The following is an 18,671-nucleotide window of genomic DNA, read 5'->3' on the forward strand; positions in this document are numbered from 1 at the left end:
AGGGATGGTGAAAGGAGAGGTGATCACAGCACAGAAAGCCAGCAGCCTCCTAGCAGCTTAGAGACGGCACCTACAATATTAAACACTGGTTACCCTGGGACCCCAACTTCAAGGGAGACTCTGGTCTCTGATCTGCTAATGTGGTTGCCTGGTCCTAGCATCTGCATGTTATTGAACCTGCTACAGAGTTAACCTTCCAAGCCCAATGCCTGCTGCAGTCATGAGGACAGAAGGTCCTACATGAGCTTACAGAAAGACTGTGTGATAGCTTTGGGCTGCCTCATAACAGAAGTTTGTGTGTTGAACAGAATCTGGTTTAAGACCTACAATCACTGTAGCCCACTGCCCAAAAGCAAGTCATGGTGCAAGGAACAGACAGTCCCCACTTCTCTTTGGTCTCCAGATGCTACAGACATATCCTAGAAGAACATGAGATTTATGAAGGCATACCTTTGGTTGCTTTACAACGTTTCAATCATACCACAACGTTATGGCCAAAATACAGTCTTGTTCTTTCTTTTTCTGGCTTCTTCACTATGTAAGTTGAAATCAATTTATCTCAGACTGGTGGCTCCCTTAGCTAACCACCACTTTCAAGGAGAAAAAGGCAGGAGCTCATGGAAAGTAAGTTGACAGCAAAGTGGTAGTAACCGAAATACACACTTCCGAGAGATAAAACCTATTCTATATCATAGGGAAATAGACAATCTTATTAAGGAATACAAGATGAATCTGACCTTTATCCAAGTGCACACTGTATCAAGGATTCAGACAGCCTTGTATGCAGCCCTTAAAGATTCTCAGGCTGCTGCTTATGCAACAACAAAAACAAACTGACAAATAGAAGAGCAAATTAAAAATGTATTCTAAACACTGTAGCAAGTCAAAACTGTTGAGGCCAGTGGGGGGGAGGGGCAGAGGGAGATAAGTTTCATGTTTCCATAAACGAGATGTTAAGTCGGCCTGAAGGGTATGTCTTAATAGGAAGTTATAATGTGGTTGTACACTTCATACAAGGGAGAAAAAATACAAACTTTATCACCACACTTGTGCAGCTGAGCTCAAAGATGCCTTGTCAGCTAAGTACTAAACACAGACAACATATGGTTATGAATGCTACCATGGGGGATCATAGAATCCTTTCTTTTCCTAAAGACTTGAAAGAACAGAGGACTCTTGTTCAGGGAAATGTTGATGAGGTCTTTCTCTAAGATGTTATGTACTTAGGCAGATTAGCTGTTATAGGAAACTCCTAAGTGAGTATTAATTTTTGTGTGTTATAAGGATACACTCAGGTACACCCAGAATGGATAAGTTGCAGCTATTCCAGAAACTCCCATATTTGCAGTTTAGGTGTCCAAAGGCCTGCAGTCAAAATTTATATTCTTACTGCAGAAATTAGGAAAGGGAAACCTCAGGAACATGGAGCTGGGAGGACAGAGGTGGGAGCAGTGCCCCTCAACATCAATTATACGAAGAACTGTCGATTACAGACCCCAACAGAAGAATCCTCAACGGGGAAAAAAAAGTCCTCAGCTACAGAACCCACCTGGAAAAGATGCACATTGTATGTCCCACGTGGAATCGACTGCCCATGCAACTCAGCCAATGAGAAACTATTATCACCCTCGACTCTTGCTTTTCTCCAATCGACTTTCATTCCAAACACCCCCTCCCAACTTCCTCCTTCTTCTCCATCAAGTTAACACTTCCCTCCTTTGGGTGCTGGATTTGCCTATGGTTTTGCTGTTCCTTGCTTATTCTGAATTATAAATCTGCTATTCCTGAAGAAACCTATTTTGCTGGTAAAAATAACTATTTTTAAGATCAGCATGACTTGGTGTCAGAGCAGCAGAATCCAGAGAAGACGGCCAACAATTCCAAGGCTGGTAAGCAAACAGGTGCCAGTATCCCTAAGGCCCAATGAGTGCTTTGCTTTCTTGCTGACCCTGGAGTTTCCAGGGAAGTTTCTCCCAGAGTCCAAGCTCCACCCTCCTTGAGTTTTGAGCCCTCCAAGCTTTACTTGGGCTACATTTTAAGGCTTTGTCCTTTCCAAGAGCACTGGTTGGGACTTTGGTCCAACTCGTTTCTAGAACCAGACTATTCCTACAAAACTGTGCCGGCCTTTCATCCAATTACTTTGGAAGCAGGCCCTTCCTGTGTGCAACTGAGTAGTTTAGGAATTTTTCTCTTTGCTCTAGAGGAAAAATCTCTAAGAAATGAGACCCTTGTCATCAACATGTTTTGAGGGTACACACCCCACCTGGGACCCTGGCCAGTTTTTATGTTTAAAAACTGTGGTCCCTCCTCATGCACATTTCTAATTAAATGGGCCGATTCAACCAAACATCATTTAGAACTTCAAAGGCCACATAGGGACCTTTCAATCTCTCTGATTGAAATCTCCAATTTTGTTTTCCTAAAAATTAACTTAGAAAGTCACAGCTCAAAAATGAATGAATGAATGAATATTTCTTTGAAAAAACTGAATGAGATGCCCATTTTGATTGGTATTTTGAAGGTTCCAAATGTTATTACGAATCTAAAATTGGCTCTCTGAGAAATACAATTACTGGACTAAAGTCAAAAAGACTCCTCTCTTCCCTCCGCCATTTTCTTGGCCACCTGCTGTTCAGGCTCCACCTTTGCTACCACGTTCCTCCTTCATTTCTGCATGTCTCCACCTCCTCTACGCCCTCAGTTTCCCCATTCTAATTCCCTCCATGAACTCAAGTCTTCTATATACAGATGGCAAACAACACATGAAAAGATGCTGCGTGTTAATTACAAATTAAAAAACAAAATAAAAATGACGTCTCCTTAAGATCCAAGGAAACCCCAAATTTCTTTTGTTCCCAAGAATAAAGCTGAATTGTGGACCATAGTTAGAGTTTCCCAATGTGACTGAGGGCCCACACAGGTCTTCAGAAAAATTTAGCATATTCAAACTCAGCAGCCTTACCAGCTTGGTTGCTCAGATTTAGATCTTTTAGTCCACATGCTTGTTGGTGAGGGTCAGGCCAAACACTGGATGAAACCAGCCCAGTGGGAACATCCTAAAAGGGGTTTAGAGAAACGATGCCTATCTTTTGGCAATATGCTAGAACACTCACTGGAAATCTCCACTGAGCAACTACAGGAGCTCTTCCTAAGCCTACTGATTGGAACAAAATTCAGGCTTGCACACCAAAGCCCAGTGAATCTGTTCATTACTATTACAATCACTTCTAAATTGTGTTTAAAGAAAATTCTGGTCTTCTTTACCCCTCTACGGTTATTAATGGGCTGAACCAGGATCTTTCTCCTTAGTTAAAGGGACCAGGATAGAATGAGAAACTATGTCCACTTTAGACTTAATTCATTTGGCAAACCAGGTTGTTCACACCTTAGATGAGTCCAAGAAAGACCTCTAAAATTCTTAATTTTCAACTTTGACAAACGAAACCAAAAACCTCCTAGTACCTGTTATTATTGCAAAGGGCCAGGACATTTAGAGATGGTTACAACATTAAGCACCTCACTGAGTGCCTTCAGCCCCCTACTCAGTCTTTCCAATGTCTTGCTAATTCCCAATGAGGAGGCTCCAAGAACTACAAGGGCTCTTCCCAATCCCAATCCTCCCTCCTAATCAGCTCAGAAAAACCACTCTCCACATTGGGGAGCTTTCACTCTGTCCTTGTTGACACCAGAACTACCGTCTGGATGCTCAACCCCATTGCCATAAAGCAGCCTCTGCCTCGAGGTACCAAAATATCTCAAATACTGGGGATCTCTGATAAACTATCGCAACAGGTTCCTGTCTCAGAACCTATTCCCTTTGGGTTGGGCCCTTTGAGAGACACCCACTCTTTTTTCTTTAGTTTCTCTGTTCTTATTCACTTATTGAGCTAAAATTTCTTAGAAAAATATGCCAGAATTAGCTTTCTCCCAAAAGGTGAAAATAACTCTAGAATTTGAGAGTAGTACTCAAAATAGCCAACCAGAGCAATTAAATGACTCCTGAGCATCTTTTATTTCCTCTGACTCATGGCACTATGGCTGAGTCTGGGAACACTGATCATTGGTCCCAATGGGATTAGCTACCATCCCCTTTACGGGTGAAATCTTCAACTGATATTGGGAGAACTCACAGTGTACCTGTGATCAAGATTCAAACAGATCTCTCAAAAGCTCTCCACCAAATTAATCAATATCCTGTAAATAAAGAAGTCCTTCAAAGCACCAAGCCTACAATAGAATATTCCAAGGCTCAGGGTCTCATTATCCCCCAACTAGTTGCTGTAAAAACCCTATTTTACCTGTAAGAAAACCTGATGGCAGACGACAAAGGTTTTCCCAGGACCTCTGAGCAGTAAATAACATTATTATCCCTTGGCATCCTCTTGTCCCTAATTTCCATGACATCCATTCTCAATGAAAGCTTTTTTTTTTTACTATAACTGATGTATGCATTGCATTTTTAAAAAATATTTCAGTTGGTGAAGACAGCCAATATCTTTTTGCTTTCACTTGGGAAGAACAACAATACACCTGCACAGTAATGTCCCAGGGTTATACAGAGAGTCCTTCTCACTTTTCACAAAACTTAAAGACTTATTTGGGTGATAGAAAGTTTTATGCAAGCTCTATTTTATTACAGTGGTAGATGATCTGCTTCTCTGCAAAGCAAAACCTTTTCTAACCTCTTCACAGGAAGCCAGCATCCACCTGTTAAAACTTCTGGCCTTAAAAGGACATGAACTCAGGGCACCTTGGTAGCTCAGTCAGTCCAGCTGACTTGTTTTCAGCTCAGGTCATCTCACAATGCATGAGATCACGCCCGGAGTTGGGCTATGCACTGATAGAGTAGAGCTTGCTTGGGATTCTCTCTCCCTCCCTCTCTCTCTCAAAATAAATAAATAAGCCTTAAAAAAAGAAAAAAGGATATAAAGTCTCCAAACAAAAATTGTAGTTCATTCCATCTGAGGTTTGATACTTAGGACATGTGATCTCAGAACAAGGATCACATCTGAATTCAGACAGACTTCATGGCACCCTTAACTTCCCAAAACCTAAAACTAAGCACCAATTACAAAGTTCTCCTGGACTGGTTGGCTACTGTTGAAATTAGATTCCAAACTTCTCTCTTATGGCTCAATCGCAATATGCTTTTTTTTCCAACGTTTATTTATTTTTGGGACAGAGAGAGACAGAGCATGAACGGGCGAGGGGCAGAGAGAGAGGGAGACACAGAATCGGAAACAGGCTCCAGGCTCTGAGCCATCAGCCCAGAGCCCGACGCGGGGCTCGAACTAACGGACCGCGAGATCGTGACCTGGCTGAAGTCGGACGCTTAACCGATATGCTTTATGAAATATGCTTTATGAAAAAAAAAAAAAAACCTGACCCTAGTATTTGGAAAGATCAAGAAGACACAGCTTTGGGGACCTTAAAGAAAACCCTAATAAAGGCCCCTGATCTTGGACATCCTAATTATTAACTTCCCTCCACTATTATTATTTTTTAAAGTTTTATTCTATTTGGGAGGTGGCGGTGAGTGTCTGGCCGTTTATAGAGTCCCAAGCAGACTCTGTGCTCTCAGCACAGAGCCTGATGTGGGCTCACACTCGCAAACTGTGAAATTGTGACCTAAGCCAAAATAAATGGTCAGACACTTACCTGACTGAGCCATCCAGGGGCTCCCTCTTTTCTCTTCGTATGTGAGAGGGAAGCAAATGCCCTGGGGGTACTTACCAAAAACATGGGGACCATCATGGCCCCATTGGGTAACATAGCCAACAACTAGACCCTGTGGCACAGGAATAGTCCTGTTGCCTCAGAGCTATGCCTGCCACTGCCCTTTTAGTTAAGGCCACTGGAGAAATAATCATGGGATCCCCTGTACCCAGCCATGTACCTTAGCCAAAAATAAGAACACAAATATTTATACCAATAGTCATTATGCCTTTGAGGTAGGTCATGACTTTAAAATATTATGGAAACTGGACTTTCCTTACCTCCAATGGGGATAACATTAGAAAAGGTTTCCATGTCCAAAATATATTAAATGCCATACTTTTGCCAGCTGCTCTGGCAATTATTAAGGTTCTTGGGCATTCCAGACTCAACTCCCTGGAGACCAAAGTAATCTACCTCACTGATATTTCTGCCAAAAATGCTGCTCTCAAGGAAACCAACAGCCAAACTTCTGTCATGATCCAAAAAGATGCTCTCCCAAATGATAATTTGGAAAAACTGACCAGAGATGCCCAACAATTGGCCCTAGGCAAAGAAAGGTGATACAGAAAACCCAATAATTGCTTGTTCCCCAGAAAGAGAGAACTCTGGTTTGAACCAAACAATCCAGCCCTCCCCAAAATTCTAAAATTCCCACTACTTACCCCTGTACGTGCATTAAACCACTGGTCTACTGACAAAACCATAGCGTTCATAAACCAAAAGTGGCAGGGAAATGATAATAAGGCCACCAAAAGTGCCTACCTTACTTGTCCCACCTGTCCAAAGCACATACCAGGGAAATGTGTGCATACAAATGGATTTCATACAGCTTCCCCTGTATCTCATGGATATAAACATGTTTTAGTCATGGCTTGTGTTGACTCACTGGAGTGACGTTTTCTCTTGTAGACAGGCCACACTGCTTCTTTTATGGTTATAATTCTGTTAGAAAAGATCATCCCTACCTGGGGAACCACTCTCAAATTTCACAGTGATTGAGGAACCCATTTTACTCAGCAGGTGTTTCAACAAATCCTTACAACACTTCCAGACTGCATGCTATCTTCCATCCTCAGGGTTAGGAATGCGATGTGGGCACTATCAAGACGCACTTGGCAAAATACGTAGAGACCCTTCAACTACCCTGGCTGGAAGCATTGCTGGCAGTCCTAAATCTCAGATCCACCTCTTCTGTAATTTATAAACTCTTACCCTGTTAAGACAGTTGCAAGATGTCCAATATACTTGGTCCCTTTCTCCTCTGGCCCACAGCGGATAAGAAGGGATACACATCGATACTGCAAATGTACAACAGCTTCTACTAAAAAATTACCATGCTTTGGTAGAACAATCTTTTCACAGTGCACTCCCAGAGATGAAGACCTTAAGAGTCACACCTGGCAACCTGAAGATTTCATCTATTGGAAAAGATACTCCCAGAAAGACTCTTCAACCTCGCTGGATTCTTATGAGGTACCACTAACCGGCCCTTGTGCTGCCAAACTCCAGGAAGTAAACTCTTGAATTCCTGTGGCACATCTAAAGAAAGCACCAAACCCTGACTGTACCTCACCATCCAAGGACATGAAAGTAACAATTACCTGGAATTGAAGCAGATGGTGTGTGGTAAGATAACCTTCCCAGGATGTCCGGCCCAGCCTATGTTCCCTTTTCTTACTGTTGCCTCTTTTCTCTCTTTTGTGGAAAGGCAATGTCTTTGTTCATGTTTCCCAAACCCTTGTGAAAGGGGGAAACCTCTTCTTTTGATTATGGCGTTTCAGAAACAGCCTCATCATGATCTCGTGACAAATTAATCTCTTCCCTTGCTTTTTCTGAAGGGTTACAAGGTTCTGTAATTCTGGATTCACAAAAGTCTCCTTTTCATCTAAACTATTAACTGACTTTGGATTTTTATCCAAATTCATGGTTTCTAAATTTATAATTTTACAGACTGTATTATTGATACACGTTCGGTTCCAAACAGCTCTTTTGCAATTCATTTTTTTATTTTTTATTTTTATGTTTTTTAATGCCTTTTTTTTTTTAAAGCAAGAGCAAGCGAGCACACACACAAACAGGGGAGAGGCAGAGAGAGAGAGAGGAGGAGACAGAGAATCCTAAGCAGGCTCTGCACTGTCAGCACAAAACCGACATGGGGCTCGAACTCCCAACTGTGAGATCATGACCAGAGCCGAAATCAAGAGCCAAACACTTAACCAACTGAGCCCCCCGGGCACACCCATAAAACTGTTTCAAAACATCTTTGAGGTTTTGTTATTAGGTGAAATGTTCATCAACTACTGCTTCATGTTTCTATCTGCACCGTATCTTCCCAAACACACTTGGTCTGTTCTTTCAATGTATTCTTGCAGCCTTCACTACTCTGCTTCCATGCACACTAAGCGATGATTTCCTAAGGGCACACGTGACTCTGAGTTGGCCTCAGTTAAGAGACCTTTTGCTCCCATAAGTCACAATAAGGCCAAAAACTTATCTCTGGTTGGCTACATTCAGATCGAGGGCCTTGGTTTAGAACCATCATATAGTTTGGATCATGTCACTTTTCATTCTGTACTTGCTGCCTGTCAAACCTTTAAAAAAAAAAAAAAAGAAAAACAACAACGTACCCCAATCATAAAATGATCTCCAGTGCTTACTAACTTGATAAATACAGAGTAGACTGGGAAGTGCCTGACAGTCCTCCCTGCTACTCCTCCTTGTTACTCAAATGCGACCTCAGTTGGTTTGCAATCTATACAATTTTCTTCCAACATGAAATAGGACACCCCAGAAAGGTCCTTCCTGGCACTAAGGGCCAAAAGACCACAGAGTTAAGAAAACCTAATTCTTGATCAGTGGTGCTTTCAGAGAAAGATCTTCACCAAAAGGGGGAAAGGTAAAAATTAATGAAGGAAACCTCACTAAAATGGAGCCAGGAGGCCACAAGGGGGAGAGGAACCAGACGTCAATTACAGACCCCAACATAAGAATCCTCAATAGGAAAAAAAATCATCAATTACAGGACCCAACAGGAAAAGATGCACATTGCCTCCCCTATAAGGAACTGACTACCCCTGCAACTCAGCCAATGAGAAACCGTCTGTATCCTGAACATTTGCTTTTCTCCAACGGACTGTCATTCAAAACAACTCCTCCCAACTTCTTCCTCCTTCTCCATAAAATAATGCTCTTCTCCTTTGCTGGACTTGCCTATGGTTTTACCACAGCTTGCATGCCGCGAATTGCAATTCTCCGCTGTTTTACGATGAACCCATTTTACTGGTAAAATATCAGTTTTATTTTTAATGTTAACATAACCGAGAACGTGATACACTAACTCACTGCCTGATGGGTGTTCAGGCTGTTCTGACTGCGCTAAGGATAATAACCAGTGTGAAGTTACTTTTTCCATCTTTAAATATCAATAAGCTACAGTTCTCAGATGGAAAAATCTAGAATTACTAAACACCTATGTGGTAGCCATATTAATAAAACCTTTAATGTACACACTGCTTTAAATCTTAAAACAACCCTAAAAGGCAGGTATCATTAAGATGTTATGTATGATAAAACAGAATCAGATGTAAAGATACCTGCTCAGGTCAGAGTTGTTAGCAGTGAGGCCTGCTTTAAACCCAGTGTATGCTTTCCTAGTCTATCCCTTCTGTACCTTCCTTAGGGATTCATGTATTTATCATGCGCTTACTTTTTATACTGCTTACAAGAAACAATCTGTCAGCTTCATTACTATTCATAGGTAAGTGAGAATTTACTTACAGAGCTTTGCTGAGCACCGGGAAGGTAACCGATCTTTACATATTAGCCCAGCTAAACCTGGCAAAGTATTTCAACATTTATGTAGAATCTGGACTCCAACCTAGGTGGGGCTAGAGGCAGAACACAGAAATGACAATGAGGTGATGTGGTATTGCCCAAGAATTGGGAAGTAAAAGGAATCAGGTTGCCTTCTGAAAGTTAAATAATAAAATGAGATCAGAGATATGTAAAGTCCCCTTTCAGAGAGATCTCTGATGCCCAACTAGACTTGAAAAAGTATTAATATAGGGTGCCTGAGTGGCTCAGTCAGTTAAGCATCCAACTTCATTCCAGGTCATGATCTCACAGCTTGTGAGTTCGAGCCCCGTGTCAGACTCTGTGCTGACAGCTCAGAGCCTGGAGCCTGCTTCAAATTCTGTGTCTCCTTCTCTCTCTGCCCCTGCCTTGCTCCTTCTTTCTCTCTCTCAAAAATAAACAAAAACATATAAAAAAAATTTTTAAGTATTAATATATGTGGTGGTTGGGGTGAGGCAGGAGTATCAACCAGAAAGGATGATAGTTTAGAATTTGAGCAAATGGGAACGTGGTCACTAGAATAAGCTTTGGCCATGCTGATCCTCATACAGACAGGAAGGTGTGTTATCCATGTCACCAAACCAAGCTCTCCTGTCCTGGCAGAAGGCAGTGAGCACAGATGTTAAGAGGCAGTATTAGCTTGGACCTGTGAAGTATTTGACCATTATCAGCACCTACTCTCAGCCTGATTCTGAGTTTGCCAAGTAATCTGTTTTCCCAGGTCACTGTTAGCAGGAGAGTGCACACAGTAGGTCCAAAAGAATGTCTACTTTGACTGATGGTTACATCTCTCATTGTAACGTAATGAGATGGACACTCTGCTTTCCATCCGTGTCTTTGAAGTGTTGTTAACGGGATTTAGCATCCTTTAGTCAGAGCACATCCTGATACACCGTCATTTAATTTTTTGACAGATAAGTAAATATTAACCTTTAACCATGACAAACTTAGATACTGTTACAAAGTCTTTGTAGCCAGTGAGCACATCCTGATACACCGTCATTTAATTTTTTGACAGATAAGTAAATATTAACCTTTAACCATGACAAACTTAGATACTGTTACAAAGTCTTTGTAGCCAGTGAGGTCAGCTAACCAAAACAACCAAAGTGCCTTCTTTTAAATATCGTCACAACTCCTGTAACTATTCAAGAAGAGACGTTCTCTATCAGCAAATGGCCACAAGTTCTCTATTTTAGTGGTAATGGGCACACACTCCTTCGAATATGATATTCGGGGATAAATTAATCCCAACTATTATAGCAAATCCCACTGAAATAGCAAATGATAATGGAAGATGCATTGGACGAGAACTAGAAAGTTGGATTATTTTCCTAACCAGGCTGCTAATTAGCTACAGAACCCTGGAAATGTTATTTAAGTGTTCTGAGCCTCAAAAGCTTTGTCTGTAAATGGAGATATTGAAAATGTGCTGTCCAAGGTCCCTTCCAAAGCTCGAAGTTTTAAGATGAAATGTTAGCTGATCCTCTACAAGTCAGAGCATTTATTTTATGCTGAAATGACTTCATTTTCTTTCAAATATTGGCTCTTTGGCTGTTACGGCTGCTCTCAGTGATTAAATGAATGTCCTCTGGTGGCCCCTAATATTGCCAACCCATCTGACAGTATATTTCCTGAAAGTGCAACATAATATAGGCAATGAAGAAAACTAATCTCCATAGTCTCTGCATTATCTCTGACCTTACTTATTCATCATACCAAAATGCAGGCTCGATACAAATTTAACCTAAATAATTATACTCTCGATTAAATCTGTAATCATTTTCATTCAGGCTCACGAGCCATCCCAGAAATCAAGAGACTCGGAATCACTAAATGAAATCGAATGACAAAATCCCTCTTTCATTCTCAAGTAGGTAGGTCAATGTATGATTTTTCTAAGACAGTAAGTCAGTCTTCTGTACAAATATATGTTCACACCTTGTGAGTCCATTTGGCAGATGGACAATCACAAAGGAGTTTTGTGTTCACTGAATAAGTACCACCTATATGTTTCACTTATAGACAGACTGGGGACTTGCAACTTTACAAAGCAAATTAGCAAATGTATTCACAGACATCCTTTTCACACCTCTACTGTCAACTCCAATCACTTATATCAACTAAAATCTTTTGCCTTGATTACTCATTATTGACTAACAAATGACAAAATAATTGTACTTCTCTAATTGTGTTATAAATCCATGATTCCAGTTTCCCAAGCTGCTAACATCCAGTCAATAGTGTCATATATATATATACACACACACACACACACACGTATGTATGTGTCACACACACACGTATGTATGTGTCACACACACGATTATTTTTAACATGGCATTTCCTTAATTTAGCTAAAACTATATAGCTATCCAACTACTACTACCTTAGGTCAGTCTTCATCAGCATCGTGGTAGACTAATGTACTGAGGAGTCAGCTGGTCAATTTTCAATACTTCCTTCATACAATGCATTCGCCATCACGCAGCTCAATTGATCTTTCCAAGCTGTCAAGGGGACCGTGTCAGACTTCTTTCTGATCATTCTTCCCTCAGGATAAAAACCCAACTTCTCATAACAGCATACATTGTTTTTCATAGTCTTGGACCTATCCTACCTCTTCCCTCATGAGCCAGCAGACTACAGTGGATAAGAATCAAGACACAGACTGCCCTGTTGCCAAATCCCGGACCTGCCCCTTGATACTTATGTGACCTTGACCAAGTTAAATATTCCCTGTACCTCAAAGGTCATTGGAGTTGACAGTAAAAACGCCTACCTCAAGGTGAGTTAAATTGTAGCAGATTACAAAACTGTTCCTACATGTTTTCACTCTTCTCAAGATGCAGAGTCCCATTTCTCACTCCCTTTGATCTCGGTTGACCCTGTAACTTGCTCTGGACATGAGCAGGGGCTTTAAGGTGCCTTGAGCGTTGAGATAGGTCTCCTTGCTGACCCTGGAACCTTTTGATTGTCACGTGAAGAAGTCTGGCTTGCCGCTCAATGACCAGAGACATGGGGTCAGGTCTCTTCCACTACCCCAGCCAAAACCAAAGTGATTGCTAGACATAAGAGAACATTCTAGACTATCTACTAGATGAACAACCAGCTGAGCAGAGATGAATCTCTGGCAAACCCAGCCAAGGCGATCCAAGCCTGACCCATACCGGCACAATTACCCTGCTGAATCTGAAACCCATGAATCACAGTGATTGTTTTAAGTCTCTAACCTGTGGGTTTATCTATTATGCAGCAAAAGCTAGTGGACACAACGCTCGTTACTATATTATACTCATGAGTTAATACAATAAAACACTTTTACAAGTACCAAGCATACATGAATATAAGCTATTAAAACTCAGTGGTCTCTACCTCCCATTCTATGGTTACTTGGACCACTGGTACTTACAATCCTGGAATACACATGTGCTCACATCTTTGGCCCTTTCTATAGTTTATCAACCTAGAATACCAATGCCCCTACCCTAAATTCACAAACTCCTAACCCTCTGAGTTTAATTATATCCTCTTTTGAGGATCATTTGCAGACACCTTCATGTGGTGTTAAATGTCCTTTTTGTGAATTCTCAAATGCTATGCTTACCCCCTGTGGTATTTCTATCCTGTACTGTTACTACTTGTAGTCTTGTCACCCATACTTTTTTATAAGCTCCTGGAAAGTAGGGACTCTGTCACTACTGGATATTAGCTACTGTTTTACTTAAGTCAACCAATGAGAGTTGACTCTGCAAAAGAAAATTATTTGCATTTAAAGGTTCGAAGTGTTTTCTGGGGCGCCTGGGTGGCGCAGTCGGTTAAGCGTCCAACTTCAGCCAGGTCACGATCTCGCGGTCTGGGAGTTCGAGCCCCGCGTCAGGCTCTGGGCTGATGGCTCAGAGCCTGGAGCCTGTTTCTGATTCTGTGTCTCCCTCTCTCTCTGCCCCTCCCCCGTTCATGCTCTGTCTCTCTCTCTGCCCCAAAAATAAATAAACGTTGAAAGAAAATTTTTTAAAGGTTCGAAGTGTTTTCAAATAAATTCTATTAAGCCTAGACCACTTTAGTATTGTGTTTTTTAAATAAATTAATGGGGTGCTTGGGTGGCTCAGTCGGTTGAGCATCTGACTTCAGCACAGGTCATGATTTCACAGTTCAGTTGGTGAGTTTGAGCTCCACATTGGGCTCTACACTGACAGCTCGGAGCCTGAAGTCTGCTTTGATTCTGTCTCCTTCTCTCTCTCTCTCTCTCTCTCTCTCTCTCTCTCTGCCCCTCCCCTGCTTGCACACACTCTCTCCTTCTCTCAAAAATAAATATACATTTAAAAAATAATGTCCAGTAGGATCACGGAGTGCCAGCTGGCAAAACTTATAAACAAATAAACATAAAATAATAATTTTACATGTTTCCATTAAACATTACCTCATTTGTATCAACCAGTTATCACTTTTTTTTTTGAAATTTACATTTGTCATCGACATTAGCTACCTTTCCAAAATGTATGTCACTTGCATGATGCACATGTTTTCCAAGTCTTCACAGAAGCCAGAGATAAAAATACTCAATGAAAATGGGCAAAATAACTATAGTTTTTAAGCCAAGACACCTCCCTTGAGAATAAAAGTCATTCTTACAGTATTCTACCTACAAAAATAGTAATTCTACTTAATCATTCTTATGGGTTTTTTTTCATTTTGATCAAAATATGTAATGAAAGAATCCATACCTTGCAGTTTTTTTTCATTTTGATCAAAATATGTAATGAAAGAATCCATACCTTGCAGAAATCCCAGTAAGGCATCTCTTATTCTGACAACCCAGTAACTCTTTCCAAAAACTGAGATTAGGCTAGTTTGAAATGACTTGCTTTTAATTTATACACTATGATGGTTAGTGACCACCACAGTTTTCTTCTGAGCACTCACGAGCCATCTGTTTAGTAATTTTGACGAGAATTTTTCAAAGGAGGAACTGTAACAATCTATTATTTTCAGAATCCAAATGTTCCATCAATTTAGAAAATTAGAACATTTCCATTCTCCTGACACCTTTCTCATGCTCAACGAAGCATCAAAAAATTGAACAGTACTTAACTTCAACACATCAATTCATATTAACAAAAGTTATAATAATAATGGCTAAATTTACTGAGTTCTTACTATGTGTCAGGCATTTCTTCAAGATATAAAGATACATAAACTCATTCAATCTTCAAAACAATCCTACAGGGTTGTACAACTATCCTGTCTCTGTAAAGGATGAAGAAACTGCATTATAAAAAGGTTGTAAACTGCCAAAATCACATAGCTCTCAAGGGGCAGAGTCAGTATTTGGACCCTGGTGGCCCCATGCTGTGTCCATCCTCTTAATTACAATGGAGACAACAAAAAGACAACTCAAGTCTCTGATGACTGATGTGATCCCTCAAGCCTCCCACCTGCCTTACCTCACTTGGAAGCCATGTCAAAAGAGTTCAAAAAGCCATGTTCAAAAGAGTCTGCCCATTGCTGGCTTGAAGGATCCTTGGATTTTCTTTCTGCAATAATGACAAAACTTCCATGTAGAATGGAATAATTATAGTAATTTTCTATCACTTGGGACATGGCTCTATTTCATTTCATGGAAGAGAAAATTTGATAAGCAGTCTACAATATGCTCAAATGTTTTCTGTGCCACAGTTCAGCACAGTCAAATGCAGCATCACAGAAACAAAGCACCATGATATTAAAGAGCATTATTGTACTCAATGACAAAGAAAAGATTTCCAGGAACTGTATCCCTCTAGATAAGTATCTAAATGGATGCATATTTGCAATTTACATGGGCTTGCACTTCTTGTACTGTAAAAAAACAAAAAGTGCTGTCCATACTAATGACATATGATGGGTGAACTCTGATAAAATAAACGTGGACTCGTATCTATTCTGGTTGTAACTGTTATACTCCCTTTAAGTAGACGGACGTTTCCAAAGAATGTGAACTGATTGTTCCTTTCAAAGGACCTGTTGAATTATTTTCATGTGCTTATTCAGCTGTTAGAACTGTTTTCCCATCTGATACAAAATTGTCAAGTAAGGGACGCCTGGGTGGCTCAGTCAGTTAAGTGTCCGACTTCGGCTCAGGTCATGATCTCGTGGTTCACGAGATCGAGCCCCGCGTCAGGCTCTGTGCTGACAGCTTGGAGCCTGGAGCCTGCTTCCGATTCTGTGTCTCCCTCTCTCTCTGACCCTCTCCCCATTTATGCTCTGTCTCTGTCTCAAAAGTAAATAAACGTTAAAAAAATGTTTTTTAATTGTCAATTAAGTGTGCATTGATACAGTTAGCTACTCTGCTGGTCCAGGAGGAGGCTGGCAAGAAGGCACTAATTTGACAATTTTTGTTATGAGGCCAAAGAGTAAATAAATGTTAGACCACAGTGACAGCTTAGTGATAGTTTATTTTCGGGAATACGGTCCTAAGCTGAAACAGGAACTGCTAATACAGAGGGGGAGATTCCACACAATTTCAACACTTCCTCTGATTCCAGTGACTCTGTGCTATGATCTGACAACCATCCTGAGACAGTTGATGTCACTATAGTCTGTAAGTATTCGGAGATGCTAATCATTTGTTAGGAAGTCTATTGAACATGTTAAAATTCATTTTAAAATATTACCCAGTCTGACAAACCCATCTTTATTGCCTTCAAAAGATCCTTTTATCCCATTTCCACATCTAATAATTCTTGGTCACACAGTCGGGGCTGGATGATGCTCCATTCTTCCCAAACTTGAAATGTCATGTGAACACACGGGAAGACGCTTCTTGATACACAGGACATTAAACTTTAAAGTTACCAAGGAGAAGGGATGCTTTATCTTGGCAGAGGATGTATTCTGGACACATATTTAAATGTTCAACTTGCCTGCAGTAGTAATTTCTGACATTTTCAAATGGTAGTGAATGCTGCAGGCACTAAAAGCACAATTACATATTTGACAATTATGTCATCCTGGTTAAACATTTTGGATATTACTATAAGCTGCGTCGGATGTTGCCACGAGAGGTGCTTCCAGAAGCGGGTGATGACAGCAAGCATCACAGTGATTTATGGTGCTTGTGACAGCATTCAATTAAATTGTTCTTAACTGACTTTAATTAATTGAAAAATAATGTTAGTTTGGGAAACAGGACTTTACCTCCGAGAATGAAATACTGATTGAATGGAGTACAGCATGAGCATAAAAGCCCAGAATTTAAGAAGAATGGGGAAATTAAAAAAACAAAAAGATCCGCCCCCCCCCGCCACCTTTCTCTAGGAAACTGATGGAAATGTATCACGCCAGTGTGGAATCAGGAGTGTGGATACAAGGATTGCAGGTCAGACAGGTTACAACACATCCCACTAATTTTTTTTTTAATGTTTATTTTTCAGAAAGGGAGAGAGAGAGAAGGAGACAGAAGAAGAGAGGGAACATGCGCACAATTGAGGAAAGAGTAGAGACAGAAAGGGAGACAGAATTTGAGGTAGGCCCTGAGCCATCAGCACAGAGCCTGATAGGGGCTTGAACTCACAGCAACGAATTGTTGTACAAATGTTGTCACTTATTTACTGGTAAATTAGAATTCTTTAGATTTAAACAGGAATGAAGCATCTTTTTTTTTTTTTTTTTTTTAATATTTTTGAGAGAGACAGACAGCAAAGCACAAGTGGGGGTGGGGCAGAGACAGGGGACAGAGGACCTGCAGCAGGCTTTGTGTGCTGACACCAGAGAGCCTGATGTGGGGCTCAAACTCACAAACCATGAGATCATGACCTGAGCCAAAGTCAGACGCTCAACCGAGGCTCACCCATGTGCCCCAAAACACATCCCACTAATTCTTGAGGATCGGATTTCTCTTCCTTGTACTTTTCAAAAATAGCTCTCATCTGTTTCCTTTGCCTCCAGCACCTCTCCCAACTCCTTCCTCCATCAAGTCCTCAAACTACTTGCTTTGAATGTAGGTGCTAAGGGTCTAACATTGTATCTTAAATCCTATACGATGTTAATCATTTTCATATTATTAAACCCCAGCTGGAGCACCATGCCTGGCATATAGGTATTTGCTGAATAAAACCAAAGATCTCCTCTCTAGCTTTGAGCGTTTGCCGTAGGCAAGTACATTATATACATTCTCTCATTCAGTCCTCACAACAGCCTCATGAAGGTGGGGAGGTGTTATCTCTACTTTACGGATGAGGAATCTACGGTTTTCTGAGGTTAATTTACCCAGTCAAGATCATGCAAAACCCTGCTTCCGAGTCTGAACTTCTGACTCTTCCTACAGGAGCTACAACCCTGTGATCACATGACTCCTCTGCGCAAAACGAACACCTGTCCTCCATGGTCCAAATCACCGGCACAGTGTCAAGACCTTTTCTAATGTTCTCTGAAACAGCTTTGTGACCCATCATTTCCCTGTACACTTTCTCACGTTCACTGCTTCTACTTGTAGATGCCCAAATAAGCAACCCCCCTGCCATGTACCCTGCCTCAAAACTCTGCACGCCCCCCCCCCCTTCCTTTTACAAAACTGTATCTGGCTCCACAGACCTTTTTCAAATATAACCCCCTCCACTAAGTTCTCCTGACCGGGCCCTATGACAGCTTTGTTCTTCTCTAGGCTTTCATAGGCTCTATTTAAAATCATCACCTTATCATTCACATTACAGTAGGATAGCTCAATCTGCCCACTAAATTTTGTATCTTAAGACCTGTTACTCTGTTGTCCTCTAAAATTTTCATCCATTGTTAGGCTGAACTATGCACACTCCCCAAATTTACTGTTTAATTCCTAATCCCCAATATGACTGATTCATAGTGCCTGTCAGGAGGTAACTAAGGTTAAGGGAGATCATAAAGGTGGGACCCTAATGTAACCCAACTGCTGCATCTTACTAAGAAGAGATAATTAGAACTCAGAGAGGGACACCAGGGGGTGTGGGCCCATGTGTGAGAATATAGGGAGCAGAGAACAGCCTGCAAGCTAAGGAGAGCGGCTTCAGGAGAAACCAACCCTGAAGGTATTTTCCAGTCTCCAAAACTTCACAAAAATTCATTTCAGTCTCTGGCACTTTGTTACG

The 18,671-nt window shown here is 41.0% G+C and overlaps 1 protein-coding gene across 13 annotated transcripts in view; it reads right to left on the minus strand.

Moving 5' to 3' along the window:
- UNC5D (unc-5 netrin receptor D) overlaps positions 1-18,671 on the minus strand; it is a 577,007-nt gene that overhangs the window by 494,334 nt on the left and 64,002 nt on the right. The window contains exon 1 of one of the 13 annotated variants that reach the window (XM_040461958.1): positions 15,015-15,295. The exons of the other annotated variants lie outside the window; for them this stretch is intronic. The gene's annotated coding sequence lies outside the window, so the exon portion shown is untranslated. Of the gene's footprint in view, positions 1-15,014; positions 15,296-18,671 lie in introns of those variants that run through there. 13 annotated transcript variants of the gene reach the window in all.

The sequence above is a fragment of the Herpailurus yagouaroundi genome, unplaced genomic scaffold (genome assembly GCF_014898765.1).
Source record: "Herpailurus yagouaroundi ecotype Mexico unplaced genomic scaffold, PumYag 28, whole genome shotgun sequence".
Classification (NCBI taxonomy): domain Eukaryota; kingdom Metazoa; phylum Chordata; class Mammalia; order Carnivora; family Felidae; genus Herpailurus; species Herpailurus yagouaroundi.